The following is a 27,569-nucleotide window of genomic DNA, read 5'->3' as shown; positions in this document are numbered from 1 at the left end:
AGAAAGAGAAAGTTTCTACTTCTCACTTTTTAAAGCTTTTATTTTCTTTTAAACATGAGTTCTCATACATTCCAAACTGGCCTTGAACTCATCATGTAGCTAACAATCTCATGATCCTTCCACGTCTTCCTCCAGAAGACTGAGGTATGTCCCCTGTGCCCAGCCTCAGCCTCTTAGCTCTATTTATGAACTTTATTTCTGAACAATTATCATGATGCACAAGCAGTGGCCCGCTGGAAGGTATGCCTAGTTTCAGTCCACCATGGCCTGGGCATGTGACCTTACTTGGAAATGGGGGTCTTTGCAGTTGTAACTGAACAAGGGCCCTACCTATGGGGACAAAAGCACCATGAGAAAACAGAGACAAAGGTTAGAGCAGGGCAGCTCTAAGCCAAGGAACAGCTAGGAAAATCGAGTTTAAGAAAGGGGACAGCAGGGTTGGGGGTAGGGGTGGGGTTGGAGGGGGTGGAGAGATGGCTCAGCGGTTAAGAGCACCGACTGCTCTTCCAGAGGCCCTGAGTTCAAATCCCAGCAACCACATGGTAGCTTACAACCATCTGTAATGAGATCTGATGCCCTCTTCTGGGGTGTCTAAAGACAGCTACAGTGTACTCATATAAATAAAGTAAATGTTAAAAAAAAAAACTCTTTTTAAAAAAGAGAGAGAAAAGGTATGGGACACAATTCTAGAGTCTCCAGAGGAGGCCCAACCAACACCTTAATTTCAAACTTCTGACTCCATGGACTGTGAGACAACAAGTTACTTCTCTTGCTCTAAAGCAGCAAGTTTGTGTCGGTTTGTCCCAGCAGCCTCTGGAAATGGATGCAGTTAACTAAGGTCTTTATCAGCTTCCGTTTCCACAATCACGCCTACTTGAGTATTTAATCTGAAGATGAACAAGCACAAAGCTGAAAAGAGCATCGGTCCTATGGAACTTTGCAAACCATGAGGATTGCACACGCATGCTAAGAAGTGCAGGAAACACCACAGCGTTGCTACGTGTGTGTGTGTGCACAGGAAGAACATGACCACTGTTTCCTGGGGTGGTTGCAAAACTGTTCAAAGGGAAGGGCCTGCAGGTGGGAAGATGTTTACTGGACACTCTGTGGGGGATGGGGAGCATTCTCAGAGACTGGTAACATACGGAGGTATGAAACCTTGTAGCGGCTGTGTGACTGGATGTGTTTGAAGCTTGCCTGATGAGATTCCAAAGTAGGTATGATGACGAAAACTGCTAAGGCCATATTCCACAGGGTCACATTGACCAAGACAACCTATGTGGACTGCGTTCTCTGCTGACACAGAGGGGTTTTAAGCAAGGTGCTAACGTGATCCCATCTGTTTTTTCAGGATTACTGTGGAAGAGGCAACAGGCTGCCCTGGAGATAGAAAACCTCAGGAAGCCAGTTCTGAGAAGGATGAGGTGTGAGCATTGGAGATCATGACAGGCTAAACTAAGAAAGACACAGTTCAGAGGCAGAGGGGAGAGAAGAGAGTCCAAGAGTTGGAGAAAGGGAGAAGCAAAGAGGGTCAACTCTATTACAGTCGTGAGAGAGAAGGATATCTAGAAGATCACCCACCAGCTGTGTGCTGCACACCCATAACCCCCACACTTCGGACATCAGGGGCTCAAGGCTAGCCTTGACTATGCAACAAATAGTGACTCTGAGGTCTGCCTTGACTACATGAGGAAAAGGAGAAGGTGTTGGGGGAGGAGGAAGATGAGCGTATGGTGGCAGTTAGAAGCCGAGCAGGGTGGAGACTGAGGAGGGATGGCTGTCAGAAGGTGGAGGGGATGGTCTCCACAGCAGTGTGAACTGATGGGAAATCACCTAGCAAGCAGGAGGTGCAGAAATTGCTCAAGACCCGTAGCTGTCACAGTGTGTTCACAGTTTTCCCTTAGCATCGAGACAATTTGAAACAGTCTTGGATCCCACCCCTACTGAGTCAGACATAATAGTACGGAGTTCTTATGCATTCTCTCTTTGCCTCTGTCTCTCTGTGTGTCTCTGTTTGTCTGTCTGTGTCTGTCTCTGTCTCTGTCTCTGTTTCTCTCTCTCTCTCTCTCTCTCTCTCTCTCTCTCTCTCTCTCTCTCACACACACACACACACACACACACACACACACACACCCCACAGGGGAGAGAGAGAGAGAGAGAGAAAGAGAGAGAGAGAGAGTGTGTGTGTCTTTTATTTTATTAACTTGGTTCCTGCTTTATTGTTGTTGTTTTGAGATGGAGGTCTTATGTAACCTAGGGAGACCTTAACCTCTCTGTGTAACGAAGGGTGACTTAGAATTTCTGATCCTGCTGCCTACCCCTCCCTAATGCTGAGACTATAAATGAGCCCCGTCCTACCTGTTTTATGCAGTGCTGCGTGTAGAGCCTGGTCCTTTAAGTATGCTAGGGAATTCTATACCAGCTGAGTTACAGCCCTGGCCACAATCTGTGTTTAAACAGCTTCTGATGATTCTGATACTTGCTGAGGTCTGGGACACACTTTCCATGCTACGCAGGACCTTTTATTGGAAATGTGATCTTTGGACTGTCAGCCTGGGCATCGCCAGGGAGCTTGTTACAGACACAGAATGTGAAAGTCCACGGCCGCCCCGATGAATGACAGTCTGGATTTTAACAAGATCCCCAGTGACTATGTACACACTGCAGCTCAGGAGGCCCTGTCGAGGGCTTTAAATCTCTGTAGCTTCCTTGTTCAACGTCAGAGATTATGAAGTACATAAGTCCAATAAATGGCTAGTATAAGGAACAGGAGACAGTTCTGTACACACCAGAATCATCATCTTTCCAGTGGAGTAATGAGACAATAAGGAGTGGTCTGGTGGCATAGGTCTGTTATACCAACTACTAGTGGCAGGGCAGGATAGTTAAGGTGGGAAGATTGAAAGTTCAAACCCTGCTTAAGCAACTTCATGAAATATGTTCCAAGTAGTTTTTTTTTTTTTTAAGTGAGCACAGTCCTGGGGCTATAGCACATGGTCGAATTCTTGCCTAACATGTACAAGGCCCTGGGCTCAATTTCTCAGACCACAAATAATAATAATAATAATAAATAACAAATAAACTATAGCTTAAATGAGACCAGATGTGATCAAAGTCATGTGGATGCTTTCTATTTATTTGATATTCAATCCCAAGTTATAGAAAAACATTTTTTTCTCCTTAAAAAGCCCCAAAACTGACCAGAGTTTATTATATTGTTCTGGTGGGAAATCATATCAAGTCATTAGAACTTTATTCAAAACAGCCTTTCGGTATCCTTGCCAGAGGCTTCGTATAGGAACAGATAAATCTTTATATGACTGAGTAGAGAATGGGTTATGCCAGGAAACCAGTAATATTAATATCTGGGCAAGTTACTGTATGTAAAATATGGCTTAATAAAAGAAACCTAAGAGCAATTTCTTTTGTGTGGATATAATTTAGCTCAAATGTTCTCAGATCATGAGCATTGACATCATTGATGAGCTTGGTAGGAATGAAAATGATTGGGCTTTACTCTGCCCATTTGGATCAAAAGTTTCTGGGCATAGGAGGCAGGAAGTTCTTCAATGGGTATCCCAATGACTCTCAAACTAGCTCAAGCAGGAGGGACCTCCCTGAGGTATCAGAGACACTGTATATAAATCTCTTCCTGCTTCTCCCCTCTTTACCCAGGAGATGTATTCTTCATCTGGAATCTTTCATTTCCACTCAAGTTTCTTTCTTTTCTCCTTCCTCTTTCTTCTTCCTCTATCTACCTAAGTCTTTCTGTTCTACTTTTTCACTTCCTATTTCTTCCCTAGCTCACTTTAACTTTGAATCGCTCCACTCTTGAAGACACTTGAAGTCCCGCACTTCTGCTCTAGAATTCTGCCAGCTAAGCAAGTGTGTGGGATGCCTGGGCTCAGCCCCCACTTAAGAAACGAAACAGAACCCCAGCAGCTTTGGGCTGGACGCAGTGCAGTTTGTAGGGAGTCCAGCATAGAACCCATCGCTGTGTTCCTCTGGGCTACTAATGTAACTTTAATCGCCAAGGGTACTCATGACTGTCATGTGCTCATCACCCACAGAATGTCTGCTGATATTAAAGCCTATGAAGATTTCCAGTCTACAGGCAATTTGCCAGAACATGTGGGTCTTGAATGAGAATGAAGGGTTTGTGATTTTGTAGAAGAATGGCCAATAACCACAGTAACAGCAAGTATTAAGGATTAAAATGGTGTTCGTCTATTTAACAGAGAGAACTTGCCTTTATTCTATAGCCTGTTGCTATAGAAAAGTATATGCTGATATAATATTAATATGGTCCTGGTCCTTTTGTGTGAGTCTTGTAGTTATTAAGACATTTAAACCTTCCTATCTGGCTATGAGCTAAATGTTATTATCCTCTCCATTGTAGAGATGGGAAACGAAGGCATGGAAAGGTAAGTGCCCAAAGTGACCAGCATGGAAATAATCGAGACGGGATTGCCATGTTGGAAATCTAGCTTTGGGCTGCAGGATAGCAACCATTGTGCTACAGGGGCTTCTGAAGAGAAAAAGAGTTGAGCGCTCCGAGGCTCAACTGGAGGCCGTTTTCATGCTGAGGAGCCAGGTCATTAAATACGTTCCTGTCCTAATGCTTGCAGTAGGAGTCTCTGCTCTCACCTCAGAACCAGACATGATTATTTATATCTAGTGTCATAAGCAACTAGCTGCATGTCTGAGGGAAAACTCAAGCTTAAACTTAATGGGTCAGAGTTTCCTTTCTTGTTAGGAGAGCTTCCCAGGGTGGAGCTGGAGATGTGGCTCCAAGGTTAAGAGTGAGTAGTACTCTTGCAGAGGACACAGGTTCAGTCCACAACACCCACACCACGGGACTCACAACAGTTTGTTACTCCAGTTCCAGAAGATCCAATGATCTCTTCTGGTCTCCATGGGCACGCCCACACACATGCACATAAACTCAGAAACACACACACACACACACACACACACACACACACACACACACACAGACAAAAGAAAACAATTTAATGAGTGAAAAAACTTACTAATTCATGTCAGACTTACCCAGACCCAATGTTCTGTGAATTCCTACAGTGACGTGAGGTTGTAGGAAATAAGCACCCTTGGCGTAAGGCTATGTGGAGTCCAATTATTCGTTCAGCCTCAATACATCATAATCTGACATGGCATACATTTTGGTTATGAAGGCAGGGCAGAGATTTGCTGCACTATGAGCAACATACAGAAAAACAAAGTAAACCAAGAAACCTGCTCAGTATTATAAAGGTCAGAAGTAAGGAGCCACTAGGCATGTTCTTTTGCCACTGTAAGAAATCACTACCAATTTGGTGGTCTAAATGAACACAAATGTATTATTTTTCAGGTCTGGATACTAGAAATCTAAAATGCATTTCACAGGGCTAAGATCAAATACCAACAGGCTGCACCTTCTGGTGTCCAGGATAAATCTGTTTTCTTGTCTTATCCAGCTTCAGCAGGTGCACATTTCCCTTGACGGGTGGTACCCTTCCCATCTTCAAAGCCATCAATGTAGACTGCATCCCTCTGCCATCACCTAACTATAATGCTGACTTCTCTTTTCCCCTTACTAATACCCCTGTGATTTGATTAAGGTAGCATCTTAACTGAGCTATAAATGTGTAATCCCTCTGCCTTGGAAGATAACAGTCATAGGTATAAAGAATTAGAATTTTGGCATTATTGGGGGGATATTTTTCTCACTCTCATGGAAGGGTTTGTGGAATTTCCAGCTAGTCTTCTGCATGGGCTAGCTTTATGTCAACCTGTCACATGCTAGAGCCATCTGACAGAAGAAAACCTGAGAAAATGCCTCCATAAGATAAGGTATTAGGCAAGATTGTAGAGCATTTTTTTTAAGTAGCGATGGCGGCAGAAAGGCCCAGCCCATTGTGGGAAGTGCCCCCTTGGGCTAGTAGTTCTGAGTTCTACATGAAAGCAGGTTGAACAAGCCAGTGAGCAAAACTCCTTCATGCTCTCTGCATAGCTCCTGCCTCCAGGTTCTTTCCCTGTTTTCCTGCCTTGGCTTCTCTCAATAGACTGTGATTCAAGATATGTAAGCTACACAAGCCCTCTTCTTCCCAACTTGATTTTGACTATGGTGTTTAATCACAGCAAGACTAACCCTAACTATGACACCTTCTCTTTCATATACTTAAAAACAAAACAGGTATAGCATGGGGATATGCACTTATCATCTCTAAACACTCGAGAGGCAGAGGCAGGCAAACATTTGCAAGATTTCTCTCTCAGAGCAGTCTGAGCAGCATAGTGAAACACTGCTGCAAGAAACATCAATAACGGCATTAACAAAAGCAAAGCCATATTCAAATAAAAAAGAGATTTAATTATGAAATGTTATGAATAATATGAATATCAAGAACCCTTTCAATTTATTAGATGCAATTCACAGTTAAGAACAAAGTTCATGGGTTCCTTTATTGAAAATTACTGAGTTATTACTTGTCTTAGTCATTGTTCTATTTCTATTAAGAGAAACCATGATTATGGGAACCCTTCCTTAACAGCAACAAAAAACCCAATTAATTGTGTTTGCTTACAGCGTCAAAGGCTCTTGGTCCATTACCATCATGGCAGGGAACATGACTTCACAGAGGCAGATACTGTTCTGCAGAAGTAGTTGAGAGATCTGCAAGCACCAGGAAGAGAAAGTGACATTGGCCCTGGCTTGGGCTTTTGAAATCTCATAGCTCTTTGACACTCTTTCTCCAACAAAGCCACACCTCTTCCAATCAGGGCACACCTCCTAATCTTCCTCAAGTAGTACCGTACCACTCTCTGGTGACTAAGAATCCAAATATATTAGTCTTTGGGAGCAATTCTTATTCTTATTACTTTAAGTACAAGAGAATCGTTGAGCCTCAAAATGCCACAGAGATGATGATCTAGAGAATTTTTACAACCGAAAAACCCAAAGCCCATATGACCTAGAGAACCCGCTGCCTGATACCAGTTCTGATCTCTACCATTACTGCTCTGTTGTGCTGCTTATACTTTGTCTCCTCACCAATCATTTCTGAAATACCTTGTGCAAGTGTGATGTTGGATGTTTAAGGAAGGGTCTTGGATATAGACCCTTAGGCATTCCAGGCACTGTGGATACGCTCTCCATAGCTAGTGCTAATGAACAGAGTAGGTCTCCAACTGCCTCTCCCTCTTTGAGAAGGTACAGGGAAGGGCAAGATATTACAGGAGGAAACAACCTGAGTCTTTTGACTGCCATGTGAGAATGAAAGGTAGAAGAGTCGCTGTCATGGGAAAGCAGAGAAACCACAGGTGATAAGCTCATGGAAAACGTTCTGTAAATCCCAAGTAAGACCCTTAAAATTTGGCGGACAGATGTGTATGATGCCATGTTGACAGTTTCATGAACGGCCTACAAAGCAAACATTTTATTAAAGGCCAAAGTGTGTCACTCCAAACTTAGTGGATGTCTTGTAGTATGTCACAGACTTTCAAGGTCAAGACTTAGTCATGGAAAAGAAAATTATAACTTTTCCATGGATCAGAGGAAAGAGAGATCAGTTCTAACACTTTTATGGAAGAAAAAAAAAATCAAAGTATCAAAATTTCCCTGGTCATATAGCTGTTCTAGCATACTCCTGTCAGAAACTCCTTCCTCTATGAAAGCATCTTAAAAAAAGCTAAATAGTTTATGAAGCTTTCAGTGAATCCCGAGAAAGCATTTGTTGAAATATAAACTCCATTCGTGTTTTTGTTTTTGTTTTTAAATTCGCCCTCAGCAAGGTAGTAATAAAGAGAAGTTTTCTCAAATAACTCTCTTGTGGAGTATTTGCAGATTCTGACATTGAAAATCCAAAAGAAGAAACTCATGCCCTGGAGAGTTTAAGCCATACATACTGTGCCACTCATAATGAGAACAAAATAAAGATTAAATTAATTAATTAATTAGTTAATTAATTAAAGATTGAAAAATAAAGATCAAAACACATAAGCACAGAGGGGAAATGCAGAGGACAGAACATATAATGTCGAAATCGAAGAACTATAGGAAGGAAGGGAGGCCAGGAGGGAAAGAAAGAAGGGACAGTCAAAGAAGATAAACAATGGTTAACAGTCCACAAGGTATGAATAAAACAGACAGACAGGGTAGTACGTGTCTAATCCCGGCAAGCTGAAGCAAGAGAACTCTCAGTTTGTACTAGCCTGGGCTACCCAGTGACATCCTGTCCCAAAGTTAAACAAAACAAAACAAGAAAGAAAAGTGCTGTTTCTTGTAGTCATTCGGAAGCTGGGAAAGGGGTAGGCCCTGCTCTAACGTTTACTACAAATGAACTCAGCAATGGCGGGAGGACAGAAACGATGCCTCGGAAACAGTGAGAAATGTATACAGTCATAACTATCATCGGCCACGTTAAAATGAATTATGTGGTTATGTTAGGGATCTAGCAATGATGGATACACAAAAAGTCAGCAGAACAGAAAACAGGAGCTTGGGTGGGAAGGGAAATGAAACCACAATGCACTCCACTTTCACTCAGAACCTACTTTCTGCATGTAACACTTGGTGCTGACCTGGCAAAAATTCATAGCAAATAGGATTATGTGGGAGGAGGAGGGGGATGCTTAAGGACTTTATAAAAAAAGCTAAATCAGGGGTTGGGGATTTGGCTCAGTGGTAGAGTGCTTGCCTAACAAGCGCAAGGCCCTGGGTTCGGTCCCCAGCTCCGAAAAAAAAAAAGGAAAAAAAAAAAAAAAGCTAAATCATCTTGTAAGACAGGAGAGGAGTATAAGATAAAGAAAAATGGAGACAATTGTGATAATGCAAACATAATATAAAATATAAAATATAAAAATGCATATTATTAAAAACAGATTTGAAAACATTTGCCTTAGCCCCCCCCCCCAAAAAAAGACAGAGAGAATGAAATTATGTTTATTTATCCATTTAATAAAAATTGATGTTAAGGATCTCTCTATGGAACCCAGGCTGATCCCAAACTCACGATCCTCCTGCCTCAGTTATTCAACTGGAATTGGAGATGGGCACCATGGCCAGACAAAGTTGGAATTTTAAAAAGACTAATCTAGATTAGGTATTGTGTTGCATGTTTGTAATCCCAGCTTTTGAAGGCTGAACCAGAAAGATAAGGGATTCAAGGTCATCCATGGCTACATAATAAGTTTGAAACCAGCCTGGAATATACGAGCCTCTTCAATGTACTATAACATGGCCATGTTTATTATAAAAGATGAAACTGAATCCAGTAAGAGGGCTTCACAAGTAATTTGCAGGTATTTGCCCCCACCAAGCCTGATCACCTAAATCCCATCCCCAGGAACCACAGGGTAGAAATTGTCAAGTTGTCCTCTGACCTCTCCATATATGCCGTGGCATGTATACGCAGATATACAGACACACATATAGAATGAATAAAATGAACCGTTTATTTTGAAATGAAAGTCTGTGTTTATGAAGGATGTAAAGGAGAACACATTGCAGAATGTGGTACTTCTTGCCTATCACCCTGGCACTCAGGAGGCGGAGGATGAGGCCAGGACTGTGTATTGAATTCTCCCAGCCCTAAAAAAAAAAAACAAAAAAAAAAAAACAAAAAACAAAAAACTAATCAATCCTAAGCCAGGTGTATTGTGACATGTATGTAATCTTAGACACTTGGAGACAAATAGAGGTATTTTTCTGCCGTTTCATGAATTATATACTGTTTGTGTATCTTATATACCACACAGTATAGACTTTAAAAGATTTATTATTTTCACTTTATATGTATGAGTGCTTGCCTGCATGCATATATGTGCACATCTGGTGTTCACAGAGTCCAGAAAAAGGTGCTGGCTCCCCTGGGACTTGGGTTATGGATGGTTATGAACCCTGTGATTTACCACGTAAGTGCTAGGAAACAAACCTTGTCCTTGGCGGACCCTAAGGCACCTCCCAGCCTACCCACAACTCCAGCCCCAAGGAGAGCTTCAGCTCCCTCTTTATGCCTCCATGGGCGCTTTGACTCTCCCTCATAACCCACCCCCATACACACAGAAACACACAGATACACACACACACACACACACACACACACACACACAAAGAGGGGATTTAAAGTAAATTAACTAAAGAGTTCTACAGAGACAAAAGCAACCCATAGTGTGTGGGTTGTGTAAATCCTGGAGCAGGAGGGGTTTGAGAGCGTGAACCAAAGAGGCGCAGTGAGTGAGCGATTCGGTTGTGGTCCTGGGAGTGTTTTACACTTTACACTAAGTGACTAAGTGGGAGAGCATTTATACCTGGAGTCACTGTGCACACCTAGCTTTAACGAGTGGGATGATTAGAGCAAGACCTCCACAAAATAAACAAAATTAAAGGGTGTGGACATGAGGACAGAAGTCTAAGTGACAAAAATACAGTTGCATAACACAATTAACACAAAATTCAAATTTCATACCCAAAATAAGGGGAAAATAGCATGAACCTTAGAAAGAATAAGAAGATTCGATTAGGAGAGGAGCAACAGACTAATACAACAGTCGATACATGTAAAAGGATGACCAGACTTGTTACTGAGATAGTAACTAGAATTGTGACATTTTATTTCGCAACTACCAGAGAGGCCAAAAATTAAAATACAGTGTCAGGAATGTGGGATAAGTGGACTTAGAAATTGTTAGGGAGCGTATGAATTGGAACAATGGCAGCGATGGCATTTTGAGTAAATCGAAGACATGCGTCATCCATGAGCAGCAATCCCAGCTCTAGGCCTCTGGCATAGAGAGACTTTCGTCCATCAGACACTAAAATGAGTCAGGGCAGCAATGTTTATACCGCAAAAATCTGGAAGTCCCAGGCTATGCTGGCACACCCCTGGAATCCTTCGATTCCCAGACAGGAGGACAGCCTAGGGCCACGGAGCAAGTTACTATCGTTAAGGAAAGGAAAAGTTAATGTCACACCCAGAGTCCTCCAGACAGTAAAAGTGCTTGCTGTGCAAAAGGCCTGAGATCAATCCTAGGAACTGACAAAACATCTTCACAAAGTTGTTCATCAACCTTGACGAGAGCACTAAGACACACACCTTCATGCCATGTGTACACAAAATAAACAAACAAATACATACATACATACACACATTTACTGTTACAAGGTAATGGACAAACATTCACAGTAGAATGCTTATAAAAACAAAAAAAAATGGCAGTACACATCCAACATGGATTGACTTTATTGGCTTAGAAGATAAATAAGAAAACGCAAAAATTGATATTTTTATTTATGTCAAAGGAAAAACATACAACACTGAACAGTATACTAGCCAGAGTAATAAGTTTATATTTTAAGCTGGGCAAATACATACAAGAATTTATTTGTTTTAATTAGTATTACATTTCTTCTCTTTTTTTAAAAATTGGATATTTTTTGGTTTACATTTCAAATGTAATTCCCTTTCCCAGTTTCCTGGACATAGCCCCCTATACCATCCACCTCCCCTTCTTCTATAAGGGTGTTCCCCTCCCCAACCACCCCCATTCCAGCACACACACACACACACACACACACACACACACACACACACACACCGACATTCCCCTACCCTAGGCCATCCTCTGCTTCATATGCAATTGGAGCCCTGGGTCAATCCATGTATAGTCTTTGGGTAGTGGTTTAGTCCCTGGGAGCTCTGGTTGGTTGTCATTGTTGTTCTTATGGGGTTGCAAGCTCCTTCAACTCTTTCAATCCTTCCTCTAATGCCCCCCAAGGGGGTCCTGTTCTCAGTCCAGTGGTTGTCTGCTAGCATTCGCCTCTGTATTTGTGATGCTCTGGCAGAGCCTCTCAGAAGACAGCTATATCAGGCTCCTGTCAGGTTGCACTTCTTAGCTTCATCAAAATATCTAGTTTTGGTGGCTGCATATATATGGGCTGTATACCCATGTGGGGCAGTCTCATTGTGATATTTTCAAACAAAATTTATCTATCTGTGTTGACTCGCCTGTCCCTCACCCTATCCCCTCACCCTCGTTCAATTACCAAGGTCTCCTTTCCACATTTGTGTCACATGTCCTATTGTCATGGACACCTGTGTTTCCTCTCTCAGGGTCTCCATTCTAGTTTGATGACTCACACCCACACTCACCTTATTTATACACACACAGAGACATTCTGAACAAGGATACACGTATGAGAGAGAACATGTGATACTTATCTTTCTGAGTTAGGGTTACCTCGCTGAAATCACACTTTCCGGATCCATCCATCTCCTTGCAAATAACTTTGTTTTCTTCTTTACAGTTGAATAGTACCCATGGTATATATGTGTCCCACTTTCATTCTCCATCTATCTACTGATAGATATCTAGGCTGCCTTCATTTCCTTGGTGTACATGCAAGCATTGGCAGTTTTATTTTTTTTCCAAATTCTTGAGCTGAGGATCTATGCAATGCTCACAGTATAAAAAATGTCCCAATACTTTGCTTGAATGTGGAAAACAACTACAGGACAGCCCAAAGCTCTCCTACTCCGTGCTGCTATTGTTCCAGGTCTTTCGTCCTAATTTTAATATTCTTGTTATCTATTCATTCCCAGAGCAGAATCCTGGAACATTTTATCATGTGATATAGCAATGAGCACACACCCTTTCTCCAAGAATACTGCTTTGTACTCCTGCCATTCATCCAAGGACATAAAAGAGATGTTCAGATCAATAAAACAATTCCCCTCATGAGTGTTATCTGATAGGGAGGAAAGAGAGAGAAAACCAAGGCTTGGTGTCCAAGGACCTGCAAGATAGGAAAAACCTTTTGGAAAATTAATATCATTTACCAAGTACGTGCTCAGAAATAGACTATTTTGTGTTACATAAGCCATGGGCTGATTTAAAGGGAGAGAGAAATGTAGCTGACTGACTGAATTGTCACTGTCCTCTCTGATTTTGGGTCTCTCACAACACATTTAGAAGGCAACCTCTATGCAAATAACTCTTAGTGTCACAAAAAAAAATGTACTTTTCCACTGATACCTGCAAAAGACATGACTAGGAAAATAACTGTGAAAGGTCCTCTTTGCTAAATGTCCCTGCATAGAGCTTTCAAGATGAGACAATAACATTTCTCTGCCTTAAGGGTGATATTAGCCATTGCGCCGAGAAGGCATGCTACATGCAATTATTCAAAATTCTACTTGGACACCAACTGGCATTCATGCTGTAAGTTTTTATTTAAAGATACCATTTATAAAGCACAAGGACGTCTAGAAATGTTAGTTTTTGTTGCCTTGATTGCTTTTGTCTTGGTTCCTAGTTAATACACTAACTAGTCATTTCATCCTCCAGACACAACACCCTGTAGGCCCAGTACGACATTACTTTTATTGACTCCTTCCTGATACTCCCTTTACTCTAGACTCAAAATAGCAAAACGTAAATGAATGGGAGGTTTGGACAATGTTCACACTCCTTGACCCTAGCTGTGGTTTCCATCTCACATTCTAAAGGTCCAAGGGTTAAGGGTGTCTCCAGCCTTCACAAGACAGTGGTCAGACATTCAGGAAGTGGACCAACTGGAAAGAAGGAACAAACCCCTTCCAGGCTCCTTGTGTGCTTGCTGGCTGCCCTGTGAGAATGGGACTTCTCTGTTATGCTCTTCCACAGTGATTGGTGTTTTACATCTGAACATGGGCCCAAAGCAACAGAGCCAAATGACCATGGACCAAAACCTTGAGCTGTCACCTTCCTTCTTTTAAAGAGCATCGCTTCAGGTACTTTGTCATAATAAGATGGATTTAGACTTGTCATTTTATCAACCTGTTACTCACCACCGTGCTGCATGAAAAAGTGAAGCCAAAATCCTGCTGCGGTTTTTCTAAATAGAGCCTCCCATTGTAAGTTCCTGATCTAGAACTCATCATAATCTTCAGAGTGAAATTCATGCTCTCTTTTTTGCTCTTGTCTTTCCATTTCTATAGCTATAGGGAGACAGTGGTTTATAAGTACATGTCAAGGGGACAGTATAATGGTGGTTTATTTGTGACTTCCTGGTTCACTGAACAGAGTTGACCCTACATGTGAGATTTCCTGGGACACTGTACAGAGTAGATCCCTCCTGGGCAATCTGGTTCACTGCACAGAGTAGGTCCCTCCTGTGCAATCTCCTGATTCACCGCACAGAGTAGGTCTCACCTGGGCGATCTGGTTCACTGCCCAGAGAAGGTCCCTCCTGTGTGAGCTCCTGGTTCACTACACAGAGTAGGTCCCTCCTGGGCATCACCATGCTGAGGAAAGGTTGGGCTCAGTCTACAGGCAGCACAGTGAGATTTAATCAGATTGATTATTTTCAATACAGTTTTTCTTGTCTTAATTACACTGTTAGGGGTGGCTTTGTGGTTAAATTGTTGTCATTTTTTTGTCAATAGCTATGTCCTATTTTTGTTCGGCTATTTTGCCACTCTGTGTATGTTCTGTATGTATTTCTGTGTGTGGCAGGCATGTGTGTGTGTGTGTGTGTGTGTGTGTGTGTGTGTATGTGTGTTCTACATCTGTGTGTGTATGGGTGGACGTTAGAGGACAAGGTGTGGAATTCAATTCTCTTTCTATCAAGGGAACCAGGAATGACACTCAGATTATCCAGCCTGGATGGCAAGTACTTTCACCAGTCAAGCCATCCTGCTTGCCCAACCCCTGGAAATCTTGAAGGAAGAGAGAGGAGCAGCTCTAATAAAAATGTCCTACTAGCCAGTCCTGACCCCAGAGAAAAAGCGCTGATCTCTTGAAAACCACGTCTACAGAGGTGCATCAGCCTTATGCACTACTAAGTCCCCAGTTTGGCCTGAAGATCTACTGCAGTCTAAGGTCCAGGTTCATGTAATGGTTAACAACTATCAGGAAGCAAAACCAAAATGGAGTTAAAGCAAAGCTCCTCATTAGGTTTGCAAGGTCGGCTCTACTATAGCATAGTATAGTATAGTATAGTATAGTATAGTATAGTATAGTATAGTATAGTAATAGTATAGATGGTCTCCTCTTCGAAGCTGCATTGTAAATTATAATAGTTCAAATCCGAAACTGTGCACGTAAGAGGGTAGAACCTTCTGGTAAGTTATGCATGAAGAAGGCAGTAACAAGAGGTAGATGACCCTTTTAACATGTGTTTGACATTCATTAAGAATTGGACAGTTAGTTTATAACATAGTTATACACATAAATAAATGGTGGAGTTCCTAAAACATTAATTGTGACATGATCTTTTTATTATTTCTAAATCTGTGCATAATGCATAAAAATCTAAAAATATATTGAATGAATATTTTTGTGCTGGAATTGCATATATATTATTTTTTAAATTTCATATGTGGTCATGTATGTGCACATATGAAGTTGCATATTATATACACTCTCTGGATATACTATGTTTTATACATGTGTATTTTATATGTGAATGTGTGTGTGTATGTATATGTGTGTGTGTGTAGTCATGCTACATACATTTATGCATTCCCCTAACAGCAGGCCATATATGATGTGAGTAAGAGGCGAGCCCAATGATATCATCCGTTATTGTCTGTGTTCATAAAACACTCTACACTGTTCACACAAAGATGAAATTACCCGATATATGTCTCAGAACATGTCCTCACCATTAGTCAATGCATGATTATATATATAGTTTTACTAATAAGAAAGAATTTCGAAGATTAATTATGTCTTTATTTCATTGGGACCTGGGAGCTTTCTACGTTAAACATTGAGAAGTTTGGCAATTTCTTTTCAGAGCACTCACCCCATCTTGGGTGATCTGTGAGGGGCCAGCATTAGCAGAAGCTATGTGGCTGGGCCTTGGTCTGTTCTAAGAAAACTATCGAGTTCCAAACCCATGGGATGAGGCTGGCTTTCAGCACTGATTATTTCTACAGATATTTACTGAGCAACTTGTATGTGCAAATGCCTGTGTCTGGGCCTCAGAGGAATGAGGGGGGTTGGAACAAAGATAAGAACTTGGACCATAAGCCCTCAGTGCTAGACACTGGCTGCGAGGGGACAAGAGCTGACATGTTGGGAGTGCCAGCTTTGTTGCATGTTGAGACTTACTTCAATAACTTTGTGAAAACTGACTCATTCCATCCGCGCAACAGCCAATCAAGCATGGCTGGTACCCTTCTGACTTAACAGACGAGGGATTGAGGCTCCAAGGGCCTAACTGACTCATACGACATAGATCAGAGCTGGAATTGGACCCATGTGCTTTGTCCCCAGTGATCACACTCTAAACCAGTAGTTCTGAACCTTACTAATATGGAACTCTTTAATAAGGTTTCCTCACTTTGTGGTGACTCCCAACCATAAAATTGTTTTGTTGCCACTTAATAGCTATAATTTTGCTACTGTTATGGATCATAATGTAAATATCTGTGATTTCTGATGGTCTTAGGTGACCCCTGTGATGGGGTTGTTGGAAGTCCCTCCTTCCCCACAAGAGGTGGAGAGCTGCAGGTTGAGAACTGCTACTCTAATCCATTACCCCAGACAACAGTAGGTTTCTGGAAATGTCTGGGACCTTTACCCAACACTGCCTGTGAGAAAATAAAAGCTAAATAAAGATAAGAAAAATCTGATGGCAGAAACTGAAATGAAATAAATTAAGAAACACCAGAAACCAAGTAAATGTTTGCTTGAAATAAAGCATTTTTATGGTCACTAATGTTGACACTCTTCAGACAGGAAAAACAAGCACATAGGCACAGGGAAAGGCTTAGTGGAAGGTGAGCTATGGGGCTCTGGCACACAGAGCCATTACTTTCTGGATAGGAGGCCAGGACAGGGCCTGGAGGAAGGGATGGGCAGAGGAAGAAAGTGGACAGAATAACTCCATGCAAAGTGGCTCAGAGACAAAGGGCTGTACTTGCCCTCACTGGCCTCCTGGGCTGACTCCCAGAGAGTCACCAAAGTTTGGAGAGGAAGGTACTTTGGGAATGGACTCCTGTGAACTGTGAGCCACCACAAAGCCAACCTGAGAACATGGGACAGTAGAGGACACCTATGACCAAAGAGAGGTGCGAGTTCTTAGTTGAACTTTTATTAGTAGACAAAGAGGGAAAGAGACTAAGACAGGAGACAGAAAAGTAATGCAAACTCTCAAAGGTTAAGAGTTAAAATAATATTAATATTCGTCATGTTTTAGAAAGGAAAGAAAGGGAAAATTACAAACTTCTGAAACATGACAAATATTGATATTATTTTTTCTTCCCTTTTCTTTCTTCTTTCTCTTTCCTTCCTTCTTTCCCCTCCTTTCCTTTCCTCTCCCTTCCTTCCTCCCTTCCTTCCTTCCCTTCCCTTCCCTTCCCTTTCCTTCCTTCCTTCCTCCCTCCCTCTCCCCTCTTTCTCTCTCTTTCCTTCTTTCTTTCTTTCTTTCTTTCTTTCTTTCTTTCTTTCTCTCTCTCTCTCTCTCTCTCTCTCTCACTCTCTCTCTCGCTCTCTCTTTCTCTCCTTTCTTTCTTTCTTTCTTTTCTTTCTTGTTTTCAGAGGATCTCCTGTAGCTCAGGCTAGTCTTGAGCTCAAGAATGGCCTTGAACTTTGCTCCTCCTGCCTCTACCTATTGAAGACTAAAACTACGCACATGTGTTTCAATTCCAGTTTATTTCTGTTGCTGTGATACGTGCTCTGACAAAATGTAATATAAGGGGGAATGGTTTTCAATTGGAAAACACAGCCCATCATTTCTGCGAAGCAAAGGCAGGAAATCAAGCAGTTAATCACAGCGCAGCCACCGTCGAGGAGAACGAAGAACATAAATGCATCCTTGCTTGTTTTGTCAGCTGGCTTTCTCCTCTCATACACTGCTGAGGACATCCCTGCTAGGGAATAAACCCGCCCATAGTGGGCTCTGTCTGCCTACCTCAATTAACAAGATTCCCACCCCACCCCCACCCCCACACCTGCACCCGGCTCCTGATGTCATGCCCTCATGTGAACCTGATCTTGATAACTAGTAGTTAACTGCTCTCTAAAAAAAAAAAAAAAACCTCTTCCCTGCTGGAGATTCTAGGTTGTGTCAAGTTGACAATGAAAACTAACTGGTCCAACCACCAAATCCAGTTTTCCAATATATCCTTAGCTCTGGGATGTTTATGAATTGCTACATGTTTATGCTATATGTAGTTTATGAAAACTACATGAATTGCCCATGCTAAAAATAGGGGTGGGGGGGCATTGAAAGGCAATCTGTTGTTATTTGCAAATTCTAGGAATCAAATTCTGGACCTTACAGATTCTAAGTAAACACTTCAGTCACTGAGATATAATCAGCTCTGAAACGGACAAAAGCACCCCTCCAGCTCCCCCTTCCCCCCAAAAAAACCTCCAAAAGCTACAAATGTAGTCAAATCACAGAACAAAAGCACAAATTAACAACTCTTCTTGGAGACTTTAGGAGTCAGAGCATGCAAACAACATCAGTTGTACTGCTCTGTAGAATTACGTCCGGGATTGCTTGTGTGGCCAAGGCCTCAGCTTCAAAGGTCTGTAACATTTAGACCCATGCACATCTTTGCGGGCAGCAAGATTATTCCAGAGCTTAACCTGCTCCACTTCTCGCTGGCTAAGCAGATCATGCTTGCTATGCAAATGCTTCTTTAGGACTGAATGCCACTGGGGAGGGAGGAAGCCATTGAAAAGCATCCCTGTACTGCTGGGGAACAAAAAGCCATCACATCCCTGATCAAAGCAAAGAGAATCCTCTTGCAACAGAAATCCCAGCGTCTAAGAAAACCAGTCACTCCTCCCACTCTCTTACTTTTTAAGCCTTGCCCAATAAGAAGAGGCAAGGGGGCGGGGCTCCTTTCAAACACGCAATTCCTATTACATTCACTACACAGCCTTCAGTCCTTTTCACTTCTGTAGGTTATGAGCAATTATTTCAAAAGGTATCAGATTTTCAGCTAGAAAGAAGGCATTGTGGATGACCCACCGCGGTGCAGAATTTCAGTTTGTAAGATGCCATGACTCGATCAACAATTCCTTTAATACTATTCCGTGGCAGCCCTCTCTCTCCTGACAGGGAGGCTATGCCCTGTAGCCTCTGGTCTACAGTGTTTTGTGAGTCTGCTAAATCATCGTTTGTTGTAAGCATGCTTCTGTGGTGACAGATGCCCCCCAACTCCTTCTCTTTCCTGAGCTCCTGAAATCGCAGCTGTGTTGTACCATAAGCACAGTGTTGTACATCTTTGCTTTGTTTAATTATTCCAGTTAGTCCCGCTACAGAATTAAACTGCCTGGAGATATTATGGGATTTCAGTCCAAACAAGACACATGACCATATAGATGCCAAGCCTTGCCAAGCCTCTCACTGATTCGCCTTTTCCTTCACATAATAGTTGGCAGCATATCCGTAATAGTCAGGAGCTGGGCAAGATGGACCAGTCTGACCAATAGCCGAGAGCCAGTGTTTGTTAGAAGGGATAGTCATACTTGGAATCATAGCAATCCGGAGGTAGAGACAAGAGGGTTGTGAGTTCAAGAACAGCATGAGCTACATAGTAAGACATTATCCTCCCTACCCCAGAAGCAGAAATTAAAAAAAAAAAATAAAACCAACAAACAACAGCAGTTTCATTTATTCGCTTTGCTTTTTAATTTTAACTGGTTTCCCTCCCACCTTGGCCCCTATCTTTCTAGTAGGAAGCCTTAGCTTGTTCAAGAGAAAGCTCAGGCAGACAAACTAAAGTTCAATCCATCCTCAACTACATGAGACCTTGTCTCAAAAAAATAATCAAACCGCAGTGGCAGCAGCAGTGGCGGCGGCCATGATGGCGGCAGCTCAGCCTAGAAGTTACCAGTTCAAAACTTCATTCATAGCCAACATGGGAGGCCCCTGCCTAACTTCAGGGGATGACTTTCAAATTTCATAGACACACCACGATCAGTTTTATCTTCTGAAGTTTACCTGTACTTGATTTTTCCCAAAAGCCCTCTAAAAGATGAGGAATATCTGTCATTGAGCTGAAGACCTCTAGGTATTCCTTGGAGGATGGTGATAGCAATTAATTTGGAAAGTGTGCATTCTCCTTCAGCCCATGGGGAGAAAAACAAAAACAAAACCACAGGCTGCAAGGTGGGGAAAGGCTTTAGGGATTATCTGGTTAGAGCCTCATTCTGCAAATGGAGGCCAGAGCCATGGCAAAATTTAAAATGTGGCAGATCCAACTAGGGCTCGCCTGTCTTGCTTCAGCTCTTCCGATGAAAGGACAAAGGAGGCCTATTTTCTATTCTTCTATGCTGATATCTTTCTCTTTACCTCCTTGGGAGTGAGAGCGTTGTCACCGGAGGGAACAAAAATCTTAACTCTACAGTCTTCTGTAATCTATGGGAACTGTGGGCCAGCCCAAGGCAAAGAGGAGAGACAACTTCAGGAGGTCATACTTATGGGGCAGGGAACATTTGAATCCCCCTACAATGTCCTTGGTGCCTCTGTGTCTATGAGCTAAAAGGGCAGCTCATAGAAAGGAACTTTTCTTGGCCACCGCTTAAGAAGGGCCACAGCTGCACTGGCCACAGCACAATTCCCAGGAGCAACCAGGCATGAGTCCAGCTCCCTGAGAACCACCAGCACTGGCGAGCTGACTCCCCCACCGCCCAGCACTTGGATAGATGCATTGAGCTCTCCCAGGCTTGGAGGAGAGAAGCCGATTAAAAAGCTACACAAGTTGAACCAGAAAGTACATTTTCCCAGGGCTCAGCCGCCGTCCCTGGATGCTGTGCTCCTGTACAGAGAAACGCAAAGACACAAGGAGAAAGACCCGTGGTGGGATGCACAGTCCGGCCACGGCAGACTCAGTTTTATCTAGTTCCCTTTGCTGACTTAAAGAAGTGGATTCCCTTGAGCTTTCAAGGAGAGCAAGAAATCAGCAAATATACAATACCAATGAACAGAGGCAGTTAACTGTCGGGGGATGGAAATAAAAAATGAATCTTAATTTGGTAACTTATTAATAGATTTCTAGGGGAGAGAAGATTGAAGTTGTTAGGTAAAAAAAAAAAAAATATTTTTACTTGTCTTCGAGTTCCACATAGAAGTGTTGTCTTTGCAGCTCGCTCACACACAGAACATTGCATTGTTTAAGGTTCTAGAGAGATCTCCATAGTTGGCTGCTTCCTGCCTGCCTCTATTGTGCAAGCGGCCAGCCTTCTCATGCTCCTACAAGCCATGGCTTCCTGCATCCATGGCCTGTATCCTCAAAGCCCTGTTTCTTCTTCCATTTCGCAGTGAACGGCCCCCTGGACTACCTTGAGAGCCTGAGAGGAAGCTGAGAACTGGGAATTCCTCAAAGCAGAGTAGGAGAAGGTCTAACTTGTGTTTAGAATGGGATGCCTAGGCAACATACAGTTATGAGAATTGACTACAAATGTATCTGGTTTTTTTTTTTTTTCTTTAGCTCACTGTAGAAAATATGGTGCTCGAAGTGAAAAATGGCCCAATCCAAGAGTCTTGACATTGGCAGTGGGTGGAAGATGGTTTCCCAGTTCTGGTAAATGGGGCCGGAAGCTTTTTCTACCTGTTGCAGCTTCTCAAGTACGTTTCCTCTTTTTCGCTAGTTGTAACTCTGCCATAGACCAGGCCAAAACAGATTCAGAATTTCTGTCAAATAACTATGCTAGTTATTTTTCTGTGGTTACAATAAAATGCTGTGACCAAGATGACTTATAAAAGAAAGAGTTCATTTGAGCCTCTGGTCTCAGAGGATTAGAATCCATCACAGCAGAGAAGTATGACAGGAGGCAGCATGGTGGCCAGGAGTGGAAGTGGAGGCTCACAGTATTTACCTCACACATGAGGGCAGGGAAAGCAAACTAGAAATGGCACAAGTCTTGTAAACTCTCAAAGCCTACCTCCAATGACATACTTCCTTCAATAAGGCCACACCTCCAAAACCTCCCTGTGATAGCCAATGTTGGTTGTCATTTTGACTATACCTGGAAAGTGCTATAATCCAGAAACAGAGGGCACACCTGTGAAAGATTTGAAGTGGGTGGATCGATCTCTAGTCTGGACTTTTGAGGTAGAAATACACACTTTTCACGTGGATCTTGAGGCAGGAAGAGCTACATTTAATCTGAGCCATACCTTCTGCTGGGAGCCTATATAAGGACGTGGAAAAGGAACCTTTTGCTCTGTGCCTTTGTCTTGCTTGCCGTTATCTTCCTAGCATAACCATTCCTTCACTGGCTTTGGAATATACTTCTTTTGGATTCCAACATGTGCAGAAGACCCACCGAGACATCCAGCCTTGTCAGACTGAGCAACTACTAGATCCTAGGACTTTCTACTCATAGTGAACCATTGTTGGGCCACCACCTGTAAACTAATCTAATAAATTCCATAATTATGTATGAACTATTATATATTATGTATATGGAATTACATGTGTACACACACACACACACACACACACACATTAATACACTCCCCTAACAGCACCTCTGTTTTACTTTCTGCCTATTGCTGTAACAAAACATCACAACCAATGACCAAGACAACTTACAGAGCAAGTACGTAGTTGGTTTATGGTTTCTGAGGGTTAGAGTCTATAACGGCAAAGCAAACAGTGGTAGGAACAGCTGAGGAGTCTCAGTTTGACCTACAAGTAAGAAACCTCCAAGAAGTCTCACTACCTCGCATAAATGTACCTGAGAGATCTTCCTGAAACGTCTGTTTAACCTTGACACCCAATGACTCAAAAATTTGTGGCAACTGATCTTGCTTTCAAAAGAGCAAAGTCACCCCAATTTCTAATTTCCAATCCCATACTCTAGTTGTTAATTACTCTACAACTTCACCATCCTCACTCCCCAGAGGTGCCTTCTTCCTTCTTGAGCATACCAACTGCTAGTGCTTTCTCTCCTTGAGTGCCCGCTTCCCATCTCTACCAGAACATATGCCCTACTTCCACGTTCCTTTCTTTGCCCATCAATTCATCGTATGACATATGTTTCTATCCAGCAAATGGCGTGTGGTTGGTTGGTTGTTGGTTTTGGATATGTCTTCTGTTCTATACCAACGATCTGTAACATTCAAGAGCCTGTCCTGGAATTTTTAGGATTCAAAGACTTGCATAATAGAAAATAAAACTCCCACATAAGTCATTTTATTATGTGTTAACAGAATACAAGTTCTGTAAACACTAGAAAGTAAGGAAGTCAAGGAGAGAAATATTCCTGGCATCTGCTAGAATCGGAGGGAAAACGTCTTGTAAAAGGCAACATTTGACCTAGTTCCTGAAGTTTAGGCAGCATTCTACAATATCTTAAATAGTTAAGATATATCTTCTCTAAGAGATATTTTGACTGTGTACGTCGTATTAAGTAAATTAATCAATTAAAGTAAAAATGGAATCAAGCCACAAGGTGGTCCTCGGAAGTCATCCAGTCCCGTGAGAGAAGGAAAGAGAAGCTTAGGTGGATGTTCTCAATTTACACGGCTCTCTGACCACTTCCTTTGGATTTGTTATTCGGCTCTGCCTAGTCCTTCTATCCCAAGTTAGCAGAGTGTGGTATAGTGCTGTGCCATTCAAAGCATGGTATGCAGAGAAGCCAACTGCGTCACAGACATCGTCTTCCAGAGCCTATAACTCTCACCTGCCCTCAGAAATCCCCCCTTTCCAAGGGGACCAAAATATCCCAGTATGAAACCCTATAGGAATGCAAGAATGTCTTGATGGCAGCTGCACAAATTATGGCATTTGTCCTGTTTTTGACGAGTCCAGACAAACAACCACACACAATGTCCATACTACAGGAAGAAATACAAAATCTCACTCTCAAGGAGGTGTCAAAAATCATAAGACAGTACAGGAGCAAATGGACCCTGGGCCAGGGCCTTCTGCCCAGATTCTAGTACGTCAGCTCATCGAGCACTGGTTTGATGCTGGATGGCAATGTTCCCCTGGTCTACAACACTCTGCACTGCACAACTCTGGTCTCTATGGTTACATAGGCTGGATCCACTCATCTGCCTGCTATGGGCAGCACTCACCTCCTAAGCCACAGACCTTCCAGGTGCTCCAGGAAGAGGCTATAAATATTCATCAAGAGAGCAAGCTCCTGCTTGAGAATGTTGTGACAGTTGAAGCAACACACAATACAGAAATTGCTTCCGCTGAAGAGGGAGACATCTTCTCTCTGCATGAGGCCTCTGCCCACAATGTAATTTCCTGCAGAGGGGGCAAAGAAGGCGAGTAAGTGCCCAGAGCAGAAAAGCAAACCAGTGAGGTTCTTTGTAATGAATACATTGATGAGGTCTCATTAAAGTAAATAAAGTCCCTATAAAATGCTAGGAAATTTCTTTCAAAATAGCCCATAAATTAACCTTAAAGGGTTTCTAGGCCTGAAAGCCAAGGCTATGAATATAATTAGAAGACACTAAAAGAATCCAGACCAAGTCTGAGAAAGGGTCTAAGTGCTGTGGAGTCAGAGAAATGCAGACAGAGGGCAAAAGAATGAAGGTTAATTCATCTTAGAAAGGAAGTTGAGTGCACAGTGAGTGCCATGGGTACGGATCTACAGACCCCCTCCATTCTTCTTTGCGGTGAGGCCTCTTAATGAGGAGAAGAAGAACATGACTAGACTTAGCTGCTAGCTTTTATTTAATCCAGAACGATTACAACTATTGTCAGACTTGAGATACTTCTCAACTATTCCTACACTTAAAGATACAGAAGAAATACCAAGAATAGTTCTCAGGGCTGGAGAGATGGTTCAGTGGTTAAAAGCACTCATTGCTTCTAAAGGTCCTGAGTTCAACTGCCAGCACCCAAATGGCAGCTCGTAATTTCCTGATGCCACCTTTTAGTGTGCAGATATGTTTTCAGAAAAGTGCCCATATCTACATAAATACATAAATAAATATTCTTTAAAATGAATAAAACATTTAAAAACATAGTTCTCAAACCCTTGCATTTTTATGAATGCAAACATTAGGAATTTAAGATCATTATGTCAGCCCCTTCTATTGGGACATCATGTTATAGTTTGTGTTTCTAGAGCTTTTAATGATTTGCAGACAGCTTATCTCATGGGTATCTCATGCCAAGTTCATGAGGTAGGTTAACTGATGATGAGAGAATGAAAGGAAACAACACAAGCTCAGCTAATGACCTGCATGACTCAGGAGACCTTACTGATCAATGTTTCTTTGGATCATTCTGTCAAAGTGAAGCATCATGCCAGAGGACACAGTACAGTAGATACTGGCTACACGATGTACTTGCATCCAGGACCCCACATCTTAGCACATCTAAATGATCTCAGTAGAATTAGATAAGAAAGAACTGGTGTTCTCCAGTCATTCTGTGAACATATAGGCTTAAGGACTATTGAACTCTACTTAAAGAAATCTCTTGGAGCCAACTTCTCCCTGGTAAAATTTATCACATTGTCACCAATTTATCACATCTCACAGTGTCAAAGGTACATGGAAAATCTGCAGGTTCTTTTGAAGAGTCATGTCTGTGCAATGTCAAATAAAACATAGCTCTTCACATATGTGTATATGTGTGTCAGTATCTGATAAAACATAAAATGTCAAAGCTATCCATATACATACAATGTCATATATATACATATACATATACATATATATATATATACATATATATAAACATACAAGCACATACACATGCAGGTCAGTTGAAATTTATGAAAGACGTAATACTAACCTATTTCTTCCAGTTTCAAGTGGACACAAAAATATTAGTATTTGTCATCCAGACACATTTGTGAAATTCAATAAATGTGCAAGTTTTATGTTGGAAAGTATTCAGTAAATACTTAAGTATATTTCCAAAACAGTGGTACTCAGATAGGAAGAGGGAATTTTCTAAGTTGCTAACGTGCACTTTAAAACATCATTTTTATAGATGCGTACTCTGTGCTTGCTTTTCTTGTTAGTTGGCTATTTTGAGACAGGGTCTCACTACGTAACATACTCTGAGCATGAATTCTTGATTCTTCTACCTCAGCACACTTCTGCCTCGGAGCTGGTTGAAAGCCAGGGGACACTACCTCTGGTGCTCCACAAAGCAGTCTTGTCCCCCCACTCCCCTCTCGTTCATTCTTAGCCAAGATACCATGGGTGCTTCATATGTAGCTGAAGAAGACATTCAGTTTCTGATGCTTCTCCCTTCACCCCTCATGTGCTGAGACAAATGATGTGAATTACCATGCCCAGTTTTAGGCACTGTATTTTCACCCTTGACTCTGGGCTTTGCTTTGCCATCTGCTTTGGGCAATGGGATATCGAAAAACGTGACATATGTAGAAAGTGTGTGGGGAGAAGCCTTCATTATGGGATACCTACTCCCTTTAGATTTTACTACTGGGAAGTCTAGTGAACCAAGCCAAGCTTGCTGTAGAATGATACCACACAGAAGGAGACCATAGCCAACCTTATCACCCATGTCTCCTATATGAGACCCTGTGTGTGTGTGTGTGTGTGTGTGTGTGTGTGTGTGTGTGTGTGTGTGTGTGTGTGTGTTGGTGTGTGTATGTGGGTGTGTGGAGGGGTCACCCTAGACCATCCCACTTCAGTCACATTAGTCCACAGAAACAGAGAAATAATAAATGTTTACTCAAGCCATTGCTATTTGAGTATCTTTGTTTCTTTAGCAAAGGTTAACAGATACATAGAGCTAAAATAGTCACTGTTATAGAACTTTCCAGAAAAATCTCTTCACCTGGGGAAAAGAATTCTCTTACTCTACACCCTCAAAATATCTTCGAGCCCGAGTTTCACCATAGCCCAGACTGAAAACTCATGACTTCTGTTTCAGCTGGCCAAGAGTTAGGGTTACAGGCATTCATCAACACACCTAGCTGGAAATAGCTAATTCTAGTTTCAAAAGACCATGAAGACATCAAAACACTATCTAGTCATTCTGTGTATTATAATGAAAAATTGTTATTTATGATTAATGACAAGGAAAATATTATACATACAATAGAAAGCAGGAGAACTTCTGAAAGCTTGAAACTTAAGGCTACTCTGGGCTATAAGTGAGTTCAAAGCAGCTTGAGATTCATAGCACATCTCTCTCTCTCTCTCTCTCTCTCTCTCTCTCTCTCATACACACACACACGAAAGAAAGAAAGAAAGAAAGAAAGAAAGGAAGGAAGGAAGGAAGGAAGGAAGAAAGAAAGAAAGAAAGAAAGAAAGAAAGAAAGAAAGAAAGAAGGAAAGAAAGAAATAAGAAACAAGCAAAACGGGGTTGGGGATTTAGCTCAGTGGTAGAGCGCTTGCCTAGCAAGCGCAAGGCCCTGGGTTCGGTCCCCAGCTCCAAAAAAAAGAAAAGAGAAAAAAAAAAAAAAAGAAACAAACAAAACAAAGAGAGAGTCAGAAATACAAAAACTACGAAATACTGAGAATAAAAACACACAGTTATGACATTACAGTTTATTCCCCTGGCCTGGTTAGTAATCATCACAACCAAACTAGCTTAGCAATGAGACAAGTAATATTAATCATTGTAATGGTGAATTAATAGTGTTACACTGACGGTCAATGAAGCCTTAGT

General features: G+C 42.0%; 1 long non-coding RNA gene across 4 annotated transcripts; it reads left to right on the top strand.

The window, feature by feature from the left end:
- Window positions 1-481: 481 nt before the first annotated feature.
- On the top strand, window positions 482-27,446 carry LOC120098880 (uncharacterized). Of its 4 annotated transcripts, none has more exons than XR_005497566.2 (3): window positions 482-1,424; window positions 13,666-13,772; window positions 21,438-27,446. It is a non-coding gene; the product is annotated as an uncharacterized LOC120098880 (long non-coding RNA). The 4 variants fall into 4 exon arrangements; XR_005497564.2 differs by lacking the exons at window positions 13,666-13,772; window positions 21,438-27,446 and adding an exon at window positions 4,071-4,992 and having other exon boundaries at window positions 485-1,217; window positions 1,352-1,424; XR_005497565.2 differs by lacking the exons at window positions 13,666-13,772; window positions 21,438-27,446 and adding an exon at window positions 4,071-4,992 and having other exon boundaries at window positions 486-1,213; window positions 1,352-1,424.
- Window positions 27,447-27,569: the final 123 nt, after the last annotated feature.

Source organism: Rattus norvegicus, chromosome 20, assembly GCF_036323735.1.
Source record: "Rattus norvegicus strain BN/NHsdMcwi chromosome 20, GRCr8, whole genome shotgun sequence".
Lineage (NCBI taxonomy): Eukaryota > Metazoa > Chordata > Mammalia > Rodentia > Muridae > Rattus > Rattus norvegicus.
Note: the sequence above shows the minus strand (reverse complement) of the source record. Positions and strands in the feature narration are given on the sequence as shown.